General features: G+C 41.9%; 1 protein-coding gene across 1 annotated transcript in view; it reads left to right on the top strand.

Moving 5' to 3' along the window:
- Window positions 1–106: 106 nt before the first annotated feature.
- SPSB4 (splA/ryanodine receptor domain and SOCS box containing 4) overlaps window positions 107–16,023 on the top strand; it is a 97,258-nt gene continuing 81,341 nt past the window's right edge. Inside the window, exon 1 of the mRNA XM_026073074.1 lies at window positions 107–165. The gene's annotated coding sequence lies outside the window, so the exon portion shown is untranslated. The remainder of the gene's footprint in view (window positions 166–16,023) is intronic.

Raw genomic sequence — 16,023 nt, 5'->3', positions numbered from 1 at the left:
GGCCGCCTCTCGCGGCTCCGCGGCCGCGCGGTCCCCGGCGCGGCGCTCCCGCCCGGCACCGCTACTTTTATCGCCGAGTTTGTTTACTCGCGGGTCGCGTCTTTCCCCCGGATCCTCTCGCTCGGCGCGTACCGGCTCGGCGCATTTGCTGCGGTGTTTTTTATGGTAAGTTTGCGACGGGTGCGTTCTTCTGTGCACGGCGGTTGTGTGTTTTGTTGCACAAAAAGTGTGGGGAGATGAAGCTTTTTTTTAAACAGAGCTGTTTTGGAAGCTAGCATTGAAGGAAATACACTTCTGAAATGTTCTGTTTTTCTCTTTTTAAAGAAATCTTTTAAAATAGAAATTACTCTCCTGAGCTGCAAAAGAGAAGTACTTTTAGATGTTAAATAGCTGAAGACTCATGCCTTTTGTAAACTGAGTTTATTTGACTTCGTGCTGGTGAAAGCAACCCCCCCCCCCCGCCTACTGAGTGCCATAAGCTAATATTTTAGAGTGTTTAGCTGATGCTTTTTCGGGCAGCAAAAAGAGACCTCAGTTCAACTGTTTAGACAGATCTGAAACGCTAAACTATCTTCTTGGCAAGGGTAAGAAAGAGGGAGGCTGAGCCTTCGTCRGTAGCAAAGCCCCAGTTCGTATGCTAGACTTGAATTTCAACAAAGAAAGGTATTGACTGAATCTGCCCTCTCGTTACTCCTGAAGCCTCCTAGCACGGCTGCGGGCTTTGCTCTCGTTTGTGTGTCGCTATTCCTGCAGCAAGGCTAAAGGCCGGGGCAGCGTGCGCCCCGCTGTCCCTCCGTCCCGTTCGCTGCACAAGGGGCTCTTGGGGTAAGGTCGGCGGAGGAAGCTGATGTGGCGCATTTCATACCGGCAGCAAGTCGTTTTTATTTCTTTATGTTTACACCGCGCAGCGTAGGGTGGTGCGGGGGGAGAGCATCCTAAATATAGCCGTGACCGGCTATTCCTTCAGTCACTACTTTGAGATTGGCTGCAGCCCTTCAGCACTTAAGTCACAACTGATAATTTCAGTACTTTGTTTGCCTTTGGTGACAGAAACGATCCCTGATAAGATGTCCCCACGCTGGGGAAGAGCTGATTCCTGGGGGAAGATAACAGCCCCCAGGGCTGCTGCTGCTMTTGCTTGTGGCTGAAACTTGTGTCTGACTTGCGCAGCGTATTTCAAAGGATGCTACATTTTTAATGTTGTTTCTGTAACTAAAGCAGTCTGTCAGGGACGTGAATATCAAATTGCTGTTAGATTTATTTGGTGCTGCTGACAGAATAATGCCAGATGCTGTATGTTCTCTTAACAACAAACAGAAGTTTTATAACTGGCATTGGTAATGCAAGTGTGTTTTTTAGTAGCTCATATGCCTCGGTGCCTTGCTGCTGCTTTGGGTGACCTTGGACGACCGCGCTGTGCCTCAGTGTCTCTGCCGGGGCTGAAGGCAGGGCTGGTGCTTCCCTACGTCAGAAGGATTATAAAACTTCACGGCTCCGTGCCTTGCTGAGGCCCTCATGTGGGTGTCGCTCTGAAAGTACATAGCGGCACGGTTGTGCTGGGAGAGCCCTGTGCTCGCCGCGACGCCGTGCTCCAGGCCCGGTACCGGCGGGCTCTCCTGACTCGCGTTTGTCTTTGCAAAGGTTCGAGCAGCTCTGTGGCGCCAGGCTCCCCGTTCGGCAAGCTGCGGGGCTCTGTCCTAACAGAGCGATGCCGCGTTCTTGCAAGCAGCCTTGAAAGGGTGGTGTGTTTTCTTTTTGCATAGAAGTACCAGTCAAATATCGTGCTTCTTGAGGGGACCAGAACAGCAGATTTTTTTTGGTTTGACCAAATTACAGTCATCTCTGACTTGTGTTTTGTGTGGTGTAGGAATTTGAGTGCCGGACCGTCTCTCCTGCGACTCCACATGCAGCAGCTCATTAACTTGTCAGGCTTCGTTGTTGCTGTGTAAACTTATTGTAATGGATTTTCTGTGTACCGAGAAAAATTGAGCAAGCTAATTTTGTCTCATTTTTCTTCACAATTACTGTTTGCCCCTCTTCTGTGGATGGGTAACTGTGCTCTGCTTCTGGGGAAGGAAAACGCTTTTCACAGTGGAACTGGTGCTGTACAGCAGGACTCCGCGTGATGGTTACTTGAGCTGTTCTTTCATTCAGACAGCCAGCAACTCTTCCTTTGAGGAGCCTGTTTGCCTGCACACTTGAGGCACAGGGACAGCAAATAAAGAAGAAGGCAGCAGAGTGTGGTTTTCTGAGATGTTTGTTGTTTAAAAATACTTGATTAAAATAATTAGCAACATCATGTTAAATAYATAGCTGTCCTATCTTGGTAATTCCTCCCAGCTGAGAAAAAGAGGATGAAGGGGTATCTTCACTAGGTTCAAGTTCTGTAAGTCATGCTGTGTTTTAGTTGTCTTTTTCTCTTTAGCCTCCTTGCGTGCTCACTATTGCTGCCCTGACATCCTTTCCTTGCATCTTTTTGCACTATGGCAACGTCACTTGAGGCTTTCAAGGTGCTCCTAGGCACTGTAAATCCCAGCTCGAGCAGTGGTAATGGAGAGCAGTGTTCCTGTTCRCTTCCATCTCCTCCCTCTGTTTGTGAGGATAAATGCACGGTGGTTCTTAATAGAAAGTAAACATAAAGGAAGCTAAAAGTATTTTCATTTTACCAGGTTTTCCAGGATAGTGGTTTGACAAATTTTGCTGGGCTTCAGAAGTCCTGGCTTACAGCCGAAGGAGAGTGGCCGTGGCGGGTGGCGCTGGCTGGTGTGCTGTGGGATGCCGGGCTGAGTTTTGTGGTGCAGGAAACAAGCCTTGACTCATGTCTGCTGGGTTGTGAAAGAGTCCACGCTGGCAAAACTCTGTTTAGATTGACACAGCTAATTTAGTTTAGACTCGCTGAGCTATGTTAATAAAGTACACAACTTGAGGCTAATGGAAATGTAGGCCACACATGTTGTCCTAGGGTCTTAAAGTATTTATTAAGCCAATATAGATCCACTTTCTGTGATAAAGGCAACGGTTAAGGCTGCCCAATGGAAGATTAACCTTTTTTTTTTTTTTTTTTTTAGTCCAAACTTACTGTAAGGTTGCGAATATTTGCTTATATTTCTGTAAATTATTGTTGTTAGACTTATTGTTTGAAAATAAACATTTGCTATGGATTGAAACTTTCCAGATCAGCTCCTTTGCCCACACTTATTTTTCATGTGATTGTATACATGCTAGTGGATCTGTGTCATTTCCTGTAACACACGCATCCTTCTGGGATGTCTTAACCTGCCTTTTTTAAATACAATTGAGGCTACTCATAACTCAGCTGATATACTGCTATGCTGTGGGATAAGATGTTAATGCATCATGCATTTCTTGGAAGCTGTACTTATGCCTTCAAACCTTTTTACTTTCTGCAACTTATGCTCATGTTTTGGGKTTTTTTTCTTGTTTGCTTGGGGAAGGTTGGATTTATTGCTTGTTTGTTTTTTGCTTTGGAAAGATGCACATKGATCACTAGTACAGTTGGCTGACCRTATCCTGCGAGTATACTGGGGTGCACCACTCCACCAGGGCTCAATCCAGAATTTACTATTAACCAACAACCAACTGTTGTCATTTATTTTAAGAAAGTTATTTAGTTAAACTGTCAATGCTTGAAGACGTCTGCGTACTTGACATGTGCTCTCTCTAGGGTAAAAGTAGTAGTTGAAATGGTGGGATTGGTGACTGGGAGCTATCCGAATCTCATTTAAGATGATGTCATCATACTAGAGGATGATGTCATCATACTAGAGGATGATGTCATCATACTAGAGGATGATGTCATCATACTAGAGGATGATGTCAGGGAAAACTCCCTTGTTTTGCTTTGTCCCCTTGTATTGCTCTGCAGCCCATAGTCTTTTAGACTTTATGGTGATTAAATTGTTTTTTTGCAGAGAGCTGACAGCATAATCAGTATTGTCCACTACTCAAGAAAAAWATCCTTGACCTAGAGAGATTTAATTTTAAAGTTAAGCTTAAACCCAGGGTGCTCTGACAGTCTAGGTGGCAGAGTGGAAAAATGCACCCAAGAGGATAGTGGGGAAGCAAGGCTTACATTTAGGGAGCAGTGCTGCGTAACAGAGCAGTGCTTGAGGGGTGCTGTGACTTCAAGCTGAGATCTAAAGTTGGAATTTTATTAGCAATGTTTGATTAAAACCTTACAGCTATCATTTTGGCTACGCTGCCCTATTAAATACTGGGCATGCCCACAGCGGGTGGTGGGTTGAGCTCAAGCACTCTCAGTCAAGGCACCGAAAGACAACTGAAGATCTTGTAATAAAAACAAGGAAAAACAGGGTTTATGCTCAAAAATCTGTAATGCCTGGCATGTTTCTGAAGTGGGATCTTGTACTTCTGTCCTGCCTTTGGCTCCTTTTGGACCTAACAAAGAGTAGCAAAGGATACTGGGCTATTTAAATTCACACGCATGCAATTTGGGGGGCAGGTGTCATTTTTTTAAAGGGGTGTCTTCATCTGTCTCAGAGGCAGATGCAGTGCAGCTCCTAATTTGTGTAACAACTGAAACAAGAAATTTAACATGAGTTTAACATGAGCTGTGTTTTGTCCATGGCAAAAAAGCACATGAGAGTTTATAGCTGATTTCTGCCTAYAGTAAGGAATAAAACGCTAGACTAAGCATGGGTGGGATTTATCGCGACTTCTCAGCCCTGACCTAAATCTGTTTATACTAAAGTCACTTGAATTTAGACCAATGCTGAGCAATATTTTGTACGAATATTTTTGCTTCTCTCTGCTTATTTCCTGGCTCTTTGGGTTGGAGATCATAGACTAATCCTGCTCATACTTGCAGTRTGGGTGCACGTGTCAGATGACTGATTTTCTTGTGTTGCACTGTGAAATTTGGGTGACCTGGCAACTTCATCTTGGAGGATTTGCCAGCTGAAGTGACCAGTAAGCTTTGGTGTGCGGCACAAAGTGTGGCAAAGTATGAAATCCATCTTTGAGCTGGTAGCATAGCTAATTCTTTCATACAGCAAACTCTTTAGCGGAGTTTGCTTTCTTCACTTAAATATATGTATTTCCAAAAGCTAGTTCTAATATTGCCTTTCCTGTTTTACCCTGTCACCAAAATCGAGAATGCACTTGTGTGCTTGTTCGACTGGGTCAACTCTTTCAATGTTAATAGCTTCTGAAGAAGATTTTTGCAAAGCGATTTTAAGAGAGAAATAAGATTGCCCACCTCTCTGTCTTGCCAGAAGAACGAGGATTTCATTGCTGCAGAACTGGGTGCATGCCCTGGGATCTGAGCTGGGTCTGAGCTGTGATAGCTCTGCCTCCCARAACTTCCCTTTCGGGGGGTAGCTGCGGCCCCTTCTAGAGGGAGACTAGAAAGACTGGATCTCTTCTGTCTTTAGTCTTCAATAAAGGGGTATAAGTGAGGAGTGGAGAGAGAACTTGCATTTCATTTTTGTATTGCTTCTCCAGTTTTCCTGCTTGGTACCTGAATACAGCAAAGCTCTGYGTGAGGGGGAAATGTGGGGCTGGTAGCTAGACACGGTTCAAGCTCCTTTTACAACTAGCAGCAGCAACCTCATGTGATTTTCTTTTTTTTTTTTCTTTTTCCTTGTGATTAGATAGCAATATTCATTAGTTTGAGCAATGTCATTACCTTTTTTTTTAATTCAGTAGCCTTTATTAAAAGTGGAGTTTCCTGAATGTTTAAAAATCAGTGTCTTAGTTTAGAATTGCTCTTTCAAGGGATAGTTAATTATCTGAGAGCACTTGCATAGTTTTAGACCTGTGGAAAAAGGTGGGATTTTTCAAAACTGCCAGGAGGTTTAGAGAATCAATTATCATTTAATTTTAGCCACTTCTCCTCTATCTCCTCTTCAATGAATGCAGAAATACATTCCCTCCAGTGGAGGGATGCAATATTAGTGATGGATATTGGACGTCATCATTTAGGAAACTTCTACTGCATAAAGTATTTGCATTGGCTGTATATTTTATACTGAGAATGTGCAGTCCACAGAATTCCTTGCATGGTAACTGTAGGGATGGCAATGATCTAGATGGTGGTTTTTTTCCTCTTTAAAACTATTTAAAAATGTAGTGGAAAGAAAATTAAGAAACATTACTATTAGTTCATCAGTATTTTCTAACTGTATTTAGCTGATGATTTTATGAGAACTTGACTGAAGCTTTGTAAATATGAATAAAGACATATTAAATGAGAGAACTAGTCTAGCCAGACTAGACTAAGCTACAAGACTCATTGAAAGTGTAATTTAATRCATTTCATTAGTTTGGTATTTATATTAATCTGCAACTGATTGACAAAGTTACAAACCATGCAGACTGATACAATCTGTAATATGATTCTATTTAAGCTAAACATACGTGATCATCTTAAATTTGACAAAATTGTTTTATTCGTGTGAGCAAATTGCAAGCTGTCATGGCATTTTTGATTAACAAGGAGATCTGGCAATGTTTGTGTACCTGCCATAGAAACAGAGCATCTGAAGGCATGAAATGCTGGCTGTCAGTTTGAGATGTTTCTTCTTTCCTGCTGGGAGTAGTGAAAGAACTGTTAGGAAAGGACAGATGATCTGTGTGCTTAAATTAATGTGCATGTCTCACGTTCTCCAGCAAAATGTGTGCTTTTTGTTATTTTATATTCATTTTTAACCCTGACATAGTGCTCCTTCAGTGAGTCATCCTTCCTAATTCTGAATTTTTTCTTTCCTGAATGAACCTAAAAATGTAATCCATTCAAAAAATTCAAATATTTCTGAATTGAAAGATCCCATCTTCCAGTGGTTCTTTATGAATCTGTAGAGAGCAGAATTCCCAAAAAGCTGCTGGCTGGCCTGAAAACAGCTTGACCAAGGCAGGCCAGAATTTGCCTTGGGAGAAAGTAGGCTCTTGTTATCATTAAAGACTGAACTATTCCCCCAAACTTTGAGTTCATTTCCTAGTTAAAGAAAATATCTTAAAACAGAAACCGCACGAACAGATACACAATCAGTGCCCAGTTTTGTCAGCGACTGCTCTGTTACCTTGCAGGTTAGCGAACGCTGACGGCCCAGCCTGTGCTTGGACTGCGAAGTAATCGGATTGAGCGTGGGATAAGGAGAGTTCTGAATCTACGGCTTTAGTTATTTTATAAGTTATTAACCACATTATAAAAGATTTCTTGGTCTGAGAATTACTTTAAGGGGAGTGTGGACATACAGAATAATCCTGGGCCCTATATTGATGCTTTTTCTTTTTAAACTTTTATCTTCCAAGTTAAATATTTTAAACTGCACTTCCAGAATAAGCTCTGCTATGTTTTTAATCAAACTGTCACATGTTTGACAGCAGAATCATTGTAATTTTTTAAGCAAATGGTTACTTTAAAATGAGTTGAGTTCAAATAGTAATTTGTTCCTACTAGTATTCCTTGCTCTGTAATTACCTATAATTTTGCAGTGCATCTGTAAAAATATTCTTATATTTGACTTCATTTATGAGAATTCTAGGCTTAAATTAGAAATAATCTCAAAAATCAATCCAGTTAATTGGGGATTTAAGAGTTAATATTGAAATCCAGTATTTATGGCATCGTTTAGGTGTTAGGGATTATTTACTTTTCTGGCTGAGAGAGACTCTTAGTTGAGCTAAAAAAAGAAACATTAAAATTAAACTTCCCCATTTGTTTGGTTATCCTCAAAGCTTTTTCSTACTTAGCCTGTAAAAAGATTTACTTTGTAGATATTTTTTCAGACTTCAGCGTGATACATTTGCATGGAGAATTGAGTATCTTTTCACTAAAGTTTATCATCACAGTCTGCCTGGACTTAAATGTAGGAGCTGATTTTGCGGTATCAGAATGGGCTGAACACTTTTCAAGGCAGTTGTAATGCTTTGGGGCTCCAGCTTGCTCACGTGCGCAGGCTTATGGCTTTAGCATTTGCATGGAAAAGAAGTGGTAGCCGGCCCTTTGTGCATATGTTTATCCTGTGGCTGCTCTGATGAATTAAATTCTGTTTTTCATAACTATTCCCTTGGATTCTGTGGGCAAGATGTCTTGTGTATACGGGGTTGGTGTTTTGGGAATGAGCTGTGATATTTTATCGGAGCCTTTCTGAGCTTTGATGGCTTCTTTCCCTTCTCCAGCACAGCAGCTCTGCGCGGAGCTCGGTCGCCCGGGGCTCGCTGTGGGGCCGTGGCCCCCCGGGGCTTGTCGAGGTGCTCGTGTTTGGCCTGCGGTTACGGCATCTTGCTTTCATAAATTGCCATGTGGCTTAAGCCAAAACATTAATTTCCCTTTTGTTGTTGAAAATCATTGTCAAGCGTGTCAGAGATAAGAGAAGTTGTTTGAAGTAACGATTATGACGCATCAAAGTGTAGAAAAGACAACCATCGCTGCCATCCCAACCGCGTTTTGCAGGCGCTGTTGCGTGACAGTGTTATGCCTAGCTTGTACCAGCTCCTAGCATCTTGGTGGAATCCAGCATTGTTGGTCTCTGATGTTGTTAACATCTGGGAAATACTATTGCGATATTCTTGCTTCTGCTGTACTGGTCATTCACCAAATATTTACATAATCTGTGGTTTTGATGTTGCAAGATAAAAAGGGTGTGTTTTTTCTGTCATCTTTCCTATTCAAAAGGAAATAGTGCGTAGAGGCTACTGATTATTTAAAATGATTGTAATACCAAATAAAGAAGTTCCTTGGTACTTTGGGCAGTGCTGGCCTAACTCTTTGGAGAAGTCTAGAAAATCCTGCATGTACGTCATGGATGACCTGTGTAGACTAAAATCTGATGCTGTAAGTGGAAGGACCATCTACCAAAGGTGTGAAAATCTGCTCAGGAAGAACTTGCTATAGCATATATTGTGTCTTACCCTTTAAGGTTTAAATATAACAAGATTTATTAAACAAGTATGAGCATGAGACCTGGAACATATACTGGTCATTCTTAAGGTTTTTTTAAAATGTATATTAATGATATTTGAAGCAAAATATGTAGGTAGAGAGAAGGAAGGGAACAGGGTTTCACCTCTGTGATAACTTTTCATAGCCATGTACCATAAAGTATGGATGTAACAAACTAAACAAGTAGTGAAAATGCATTTCCCAGGCGAGGTGCACGAGTGAAACTACTGGAGTCGCTGCGAGCTGCTTGGCATAATGATCTGCTGCAAGGAGGCAGCAGCGACAGGGCTGCCTGCCTGCCTGCCTTCACCTCGCGCGGCCCTGCCGCCGAGCGGCCATGGCAGGGGGACCCGCACCAGGCTGCTGCCTTGAGCCGACCTCTAGGGATGCAGTGGTCCTTCACATGACACTTTTTTTCACTGAGCCATCGGCAATGTCTATCACTGCCTTGCATTTCCCACCCTTAGACCTCGTAACAAGAACCAACGGTTTACTTGCAGGCCCCTCTTTCTAGCAGTGTTGAATGGTAGTACAAAAGAAGGAGGAAAAAAAAAAAAAGGCATCTGTGTCAAGCCATTGCAATTTGACTGGTGGAAGAAAATGCCAAAGGGAAATTCAAGCTGAAATATATCAACGTTCCCGGGCCGCGAGGACGACTGACCTGGCTCTTACTGCTGTACTCCATCCATGCCCTGCTAAGAGAGGGCATTTGAGCAGRAAGTCTGAATGAGTGTAGAAACCAGCTCTTGCCCTTTATTTTTAGGGTTTTTTATTGTTGGTGGTGGGTTTTTCTTTCTTTTGGTAAAATGGCTTGGAACTTGGGGGAGCAAGGCCCGAGGCTGAGAAGAAATGTCACTGGTGGGGGGAGACTATTCCTTTTTTTTCCTGCAGCCGGAGGGTTCTGGGTTGGTTGTCAGTGTAATGTACTACGGTTGTTCCTCCAGTGTGCTGAGGCCCGCTCCTGCCTCTGCAAATGTATGGAGATAATTAATATGGAAGGGGTTTGTTTGTTTGTTTGTTTGTTTTTTAAACRTTGAGTGTTGGAGACAGTGGGAAATAATTGCCTGAGTCTGGCATCTAATTTAGCTGTCTAAGTAATGTAGGCAGCATAGTGGTCACTGCAGCAAACAGCTTAGTTCTTCAGATTTTCTTCTGGAGCTCTAGCGACAGTGTAGAAAGTTTAGGCACTTGGTTCATTCGAGCACCCAAACTGTGCATCTGCTTACACCCCTCGTGAAAAATCTGCGCTGGATGCTGCCTTTGGATSTCCTTACACCTAGTCATAATTGACATTTTAATGTAACTTTTATCGTAGAGTTCCCACCTAAGTGGCTTTCACAAGGGATATTCTGCTTGTACTTTTTTGATCTGAATATTTGCATATCGTGCTTCCCCAGTGTTTTGTATTTGTTATTCTAAATGGTAAGAAAGGTAGTATGCTAGAACCAAAGCTGAGCTTGACAGTCTATCTTATAAATACAATCATAAAGGAAAATTCTAGCAGTTACTGTATTATAGTGAAGATCTGTGAGCTGATGAGCTTCCTAGTAGAATGCAGGTCTTGCGTTTAGGTCTTTTATGGTACAAGAAAAAATTTGTAAGTAATAATTAGTTTTTGAAATAAAGAGGATTATCTTTTGTTTTAATAACTCTGCCTTAATAGCTGGGGGAGAAAATTGTTGTTTTGTAAGAATTTTAACTCTATTCACAGTGTCTTTTGTAGATACAAAATTCAATTAAAATGTCATTTATGTGACTGATACTTAGAACTTGTCATTTTTGTAGGTTCTTATCTGTTCCTCACCACATACTAATCAATTGCCTTCTTAAAGAGAGGATGCTTCTGTCATGTTTGTCTTACCAACCCAAAATTTGGTAAAAAATTGTTTGTGAAGAAAGGATATTACTTTTTATTGGTCATTTTTAATTTGTAACTCTAATATTCAGCTACACTTCCATTGCTAACGCAAAGCATTATATAGTTGCTTCGTGTCCAGTACATTAATAGTTTGTAAATAAATAGCTTGTAAATAGTTTGTAAATAAATAACAAAAGTACATTTAAATTTCATGTCTGTGTACTAAACAGAACTAACGGATGGTAATCAGCATGATGGCTGATGCTAGATGGTACTGTGCCAGAATGGGAACTTCCACCCAGCAAAAAGTAACAAGATCAGGAATGGCAAGAGAATGGTTGGAGAATGCATTCTTCTCCAGATGCTTTCTTGATTCCTTCAATTAACTTGATTAAGCAGCTTAGCTTAAATGAGCAGAATGTGTGATTTGGAAGTTCTCCCACAGTATTTTCCCACAGCCTTAGGAATTAATTCCTTTAATATTTTGTCCATGTAAAGCAGGCAGTCTTGGTTGTTCTTGTGTCTTGCACAGGCAAGAGATGGTATATGCAAGAGATGGTATATGCTTAGTATGAGAGGCACGCAGAGAGAGATTTTTCTTTTTCCTCTGCAATTGGATCTAGGCAGAAGTTATAAATCATAGTGATTTCTGTACAGTGCAATTCAGTGGAGACAGACTACCTTATTTTATTTATTGATATTGAAAGTTCCCACTGCTTACATCATTGTAAGTTCTCCCTCAACAGAGAAGAGCACGCTGGTTTTTCTCTTTGCCTTTTACTCTGCTTCTCAGATCTTGTAGCACCTGGTGAGCTGTGAATGCCACCCGCTGGTACCTGAGCCAGGTAGCTCATGTACCTATGACAGACTCTAGTCAAAGCAGCGACTCAGAAGGTTTTATACATGAGATTCTTTCACCAAGAAAGCTGTTTGTACTGTGTTCCAGTTACAGCATTTGAAGGCCCATTTTCTCATTGCTCTTGGGTGGCTGCGGTTGTGGCACAGTTCACCAAGCACTTTTCCTCCTACCTTTGCTAATGAAGCAGCTGCTCTTCTATTCTTCCTATCCTTGTATTAAGGCAGTGGTTCCCAAACAAGGTAATCGCTCTCAGGGACCACTTTGGAATATAACCAAATTTCCTGGTTGTCCCAAGGTCCTTACAAAGTAACCTGGTACATCACCTTTCCTACCCAAAGGGTTTATCTTCGCAGTGGGCAGGTTTGGGAAGTTAGATGGTAGCACAGGGTTCCTGTAGGTCCCTCTCTACTTTCCTCACGGGTGTCTTCTCCCTTTCTAATGAGGACATGCTGGAGTAACCCCTCTTTGTCAGAGCACAGCAAAGCAGCCTGAGGTAGATCCAGCTTCTCTGTAACCCACAGTAGGCCCTGGTAGGACTAGGAAATCCTTAGTACCTTTTAGTAACCACTGCAGTGCAGACCTAGGATTAATTTCTGGGTATTGTGGTAGTCTGGAGCTCAAAATGGCTGTTCTCTCATGTTTTCAGTTGCTAGCACAACAAATTTTTGATTTGCAGATTATAGGTTGTTCCATCTGATGCTGGCTTGCCTATCCAGCAGGACTGTGCCCTCAATTCTACAGGGCCACAGATTATTTTGAACAGTTTTCTGAATAAATGCAAGTATTTTTGCAATATTAGAAGTTATGATGTCTCACATAGGTTGTCACTGAATTCATGTGGTAACTTCCAAAATTGAGATCTGTGTTTATAAGTCTGTTTTAAATTTTTTTTCTCTCATAAGAATTTCAGAGAAGACCTTGGTGCTAGTACTGCTAGTACTGCCTTTTTTTTTTTCCTCCTTCCCTTGATTATACTGTGCTAATCAAAAGGCATGACATATTGTTTTGATAATTACTGATGAGCCTGTAGATTGGGATTGAACTGTTACTTGGTGAAAGGAGGTGGCTGAGCGTGCTTCTGTGATCACTCGCATTCCAGCAACGCCAGGTCGGCTGCGCTATTCCTAAAAGCCTGTGCTCTGGAGTCAGAGGTAAACTTCTTGTAACGATGCTCAAGCATAGGAAGAAATTCAGAATATTGTCTGTGTTCTTCATATGTGCTTCAGTTTCTTCCCCTTTCTCTATGCAGATTATGAGGGGAACAAATGGTTTTGGGGGTGTATGACATGAATTTCTTCCTCTTCTTTCTCCCCTCTAACTTTAGGCAAGATTCATTTTATATTCATTGAAAAACGGGCATTTACAGGTCTTAATTTTATCCCAGTGATGAGCTCATCTACACTGCAGAGTCTAAATTTAGTCAGGTGAATCCCACCTGTGGGATCTGGTTAATATTTGCAGCTGATTTTATAATTTGGAAACAAGCGTCCTTTCAGGAATTGAATTGGGCCATTGCCTGTGGAGAAAATAAAGGCAATGTCCACTGGAGATTAATTGTAATGATGAGGCCTCTGGAGCGAGATCAAGAGAGTCAAGCGGAAGGGAACTCTGAAGGTGAGGGAAGAGTCAAAGCTTTAATACCTAAGGAGAAGAGGAAGAAAAACCCTAAAGACAAACAAATGAGGTCGTCTTTCCTTCTGTTATGGGACTGTTTGGTTTCCTTTCTTTTAGTTTTTCAGTTTGATTTAGAATCTTGTGTCTGGATAACTAGTGAAAGCTGGTTAGCTTTTGTAAAACGATCTTGCCTAATTAAAATTGTCTTTTTRGATATTTAAGCTTTTTATGAACAGTTCTGACCTAATATCCAAGGAGATTGATGTCCATCAGTAAGGCTGCATGATAAGCAAGGCACACGTGGCTTCCCAGAGCCCTCAGGAGAGGGGCTTCCCAGCATTTAAAAAGCTGACAATGTTGTGTGCAGTGAAAGGAGGAGGGGAAAGGATGGAGGGAGGGACAGGGAGACTGTAGAAAAGACCGGGGTTGTAACAGAAAGTCCTTTGCTGAGGAAGATATGCAGGGTAACTGAAAACACCTATTTTCCCCCCATCCTCTCGTTGTGGGGGAAGATACCTGTTCATGAGAGAGATTTTTCAGGTAATTAGAAGTATTCATAAAATTCTGGATTTTAACACTCCATTTAACATCCATACCATGTAAATTATTTTTCTTCAAACTTGTCTCTTTTCTGTTCTTAATCTGTTTCCACTGTAAACTGTAACAGATTGAGAGTTAATACCAAATACGAAGATACCCAACTGGTCTTGATCCCATGATTCCAGTAGTAATGTGAGCATCTGCCCAACAACTGGGAAAAGTATATGTCAGTTTTCAAGAATGCTTGAAAACGGAACCCCTTGGAGTTCCACTATCTAAATAGATACTTTTTTTTTTCTTTTTAACCTGCATATAGATTGTATTCTGTGTTGAGACTCCTCTATGCACAGAGCAGATTTATTTGTATTCATACCTCTATTAAGCATTCTGGGTTGGTATGGTTTTATGTGTGTGTGTTGTTATTATTTTTTTTTAAGTCCTTTCCCATGGTCAAAAATATCTGGAATTGTTGGTGCTTGTAACATGAAATCCTTTTAGGATGTACACTATTAGGTCAGTAGTACAAGAGATGTAAATGCTCCTTACAGTAACAGCTGCTTTCACCATGTCTTTTCCTAGTTGGAGGCCCTTTGATTTTAACACTGGGAACAGAGTCTGGGTAATAGGGATAAATCTTCTCTCTGTAAAATGGTAGTTGTTTGAAAAGACCCTTCCCCTTACTCTAGCTCTAGCAAAATGAAAGATCCAGAAAGAAAGTAACGTTCCGCTTAGCCTTTACCACTAAAAGATCTAGTCTGGATTCTCCAACCCTCTGGTGCCATCAGGAGCCCCACAGTCTTGTTGTGGGGGACAAACTGGCTGTAAATCTTTAACTCATTAAATTCCTGTGGCCTTTCCCAGCCTTTCCTGCATTATTAAATGCTCCATTTCCTAAAGTAATAGCAAATACAAATGAGAATACTACTCTTTAAAATATAAAACCTTTTCTGTGTATAAGAAAAAGATTTAGTTGCTTAGAGCTCAGGCTGCTTGTTCCAGGCTCTTACTTTCTCCTTTGTTCCCATTTGGCTCTGTAGTTGTTCTCTACTGACAGATGGACTTCGTCTTTCTGTCTCAAACACACACCTCTGCTGAAGTCCACTGCTGTTGCTTAAAAATGTGTTGGTCTTCTTCGTGAGAACATTTAAGAGGAAGTTGTTTTGCCTTTTTGTTAGAGCTCTAAAGCTCTATGTAACTTGACTTGCCACCTCACCTGGGAAATATGAAACTGCCCACGTATCTAAGTTTGTGATGGTACTTCCTTGAGAAATATCAAGTCTGTTTACTTCTCTTCTGTTCTGTAAAACAAGTCATTCCAGAAGCAGCAGCACTAACGAGGCATTGTTTCCTGGATTTGTCTTGTGGCTAATTTGACTTGAAGTCTTTAGGGCGCTTTGCGTGCAGTTACAGCATTTAAATGAGCTTGTTCTCTTCTGGATTCCTTGGTATGTTGTAAGATGTGAGCTCGTGCTCCAACCTAATCCTCAATTTGGTCACTTCTAAGTTGTTCCTGGTCTCCCCAGCTGCCTGCTTTGTAGGAACATAGTTATCTTTGAGCCCACCACCATTCTGCCAGGTTTGGCTGATGATGGCTACTGACTGAAATAGTTAAAGGGGCAAGGTTGAGAGGGCTGCAGATGGTGTGATTGTGTAAGGCTATTTTCCTATTAAACAAAAGAATATGCTTTTGTTCAGAGTCAAACTTGTTCTTGTGTATTCATCTCCTGCGTGTTTGTGCAAGTACAATGGCTGGGTTCCCTCCAAGCCTGCCCTCCCCCTTTCCTGACGGCCCCGAACCGCGAGCCGGGCCTGAGCCTGGAGCGTGCCTATGGCTCCTGTCCGACAGATCGCCCGCAGTTCGCCCGTGACAGCCTTTTGTAGGCATCGCTGCTGCAGCAGCCGTTCAGCACGCTGCAGGGGGGCGGATGGCTTCAACTGGTGGCTGTTGTGTTGCCCAGAGGCACAATATGTTTTTGTCACCGGAGTTTGGCAGCGCTGTTGGAAGTATTAAAGCTGTTTGGGTCAGATGAGGAACTGTCTCTAATGGGCTGCCTTCAGCTGCTGTGTCAGATGTGTCTGCTTCTGGCCTGCCAACGGTGAGAGCTTCTGACAGGTATTGCTTGTATGCTGTTGCTTCAATTCAGTGGAGAATTAAACAGCACAAGGCTTAAGCAAAACAAAAAGACAAAGTATTCTGGCCATGCCAAGAGCACTGCAAATTTTAAG

Source organism: Apteryx rowi, unplaced genomic scaffold, assembly GCF_003343035.1.
Source record: "Apteryx rowi isolate R43461 unplaced genomic scaffold, aptRow1 scaffold_36, whole genome shotgun sequence".
Lineage (NCBI taxonomy): Eukaryota > Metazoa > Chordata > Aves > Apterygiformes > Apterygidae > Apteryx > Apteryx rowi.
This window is presented reverse-complemented; position numbering and strand designations above follow the sequence as displayed.